This window comes from Lemur catta, chromosome 18, assembly GCF_020740605.2.
Source record: "Lemur catta isolate mLemCat1 chromosome 18, mLemCat1.pri, whole genome shotgun sequence".
Classification (NCBI taxonomy): Eukaryota; Metazoa; Chordata; class Mammalia; order Primates; family Lemuridae; genus Lemur; species Lemur catta.
In genome coordinates, this window is record NC_059145.1 from 46,048,951 (window position 1) to 46,050,020 (window position 1,070).

Here is a 1,070-nt window from a genome sequence, read left to right on the forward strand (position 1 = left end):
ATGCCGCCCAAGGATGACAAGAAGAAGAAAGATGCCAGAAAGTCAGCCAAGAAAGACAAAGACCCAGTGAACAAATCTGGGGGCAAGGCCAAAAAGAAGAAGTGGTCCAAAGGCAAAGTTGAGGACAAACTCAACAACTTAGTCTTGTTTGACAAAGCTACGTATGACAAGCTCTGTAAGGAAGTTCCCAGCTATAAGCTTATAACCCCAGCTGTGGTCTCTGAGAGACTGAAGATTTGAGGTTCCCTGGCCAGGGCAGCCCTTCAGGAGCTCCTTAATAAAGGACTTATTAAGCTGGTTTCAAAGCACAGAGCTCAAGTAATTTACACCAGAAATACCAAGGGTGGAGATGCCCCAGCTGCTGGTGAAGATGCATGAATAGGTCAAACAAACTGTATATTTGGAAAAATAAAACTTTATTAAATCAAAAAAAAGTATATTTGATTACATGATATGGAAATAATTGGCAACTTTAGCAAGAGTTGTTCCCATGGAGTGGTTGAAACAGAAGTTAGATTAGAGGCTTTATGCAGGAATAGCAGCTAAAGATTTGGAGAAACTATATAGGAAACTCAGCCCAAAAGTTTGAGTATGGAAGGAGGAGAGTGGTGGTAAGTCGAGAAGTAGGTGGCTTGCAGAGGGCAGGGGGTGGGGAGGCAGATGATTGGTGGGTTTGTTGATCTGTCTGTGGTAATAAGACAAACAAGAGCATGCATAAGTGCTCATGGGAATGGTCTAGTAGAGAGGAAGAAACCGAAATAAAATCAGAAAGAGAGGCAATAACATTACTGATGAAAACCTGAGGAGACAAACTGCAGAGCACGTGTGAAATGGTTGCCCTTTGTTAGAAGAGGGAAGACAGTTGGCTGTGTGAAGTTCCCATCTAATAGCTTTCATTTTCCCAGTGAAATGGGAGGCAGGGTTACCAGCTGAGAACGAGAGCGTGGAGATTTGAGAAGAATAGAACAGGTGTAAGAGAGATTTTGCAGAAATTTGAAGACCAGGCTACCGGGAAGTTTTAAGGGCCTAGCTGAGGTCACTGACCATTAATTTGTAGTGGGATGAATCTA

General features: G+C 42.9%; 1 pseudogene across 1 annotated transcript; it reads left to right on the plus strand.

The window, feature by feature from the left end:
- On the plus strand, positions 1-434 carry LOC123623134 (annotated as a pseudogene). The gene has a single exon (XR_006729801.1). The product of XR_006729801.1 is annotated as a 40S ribosomal protein S25-like (transcript).
- Positions 435-1,070: the final 636 nt, after the last annotated feature.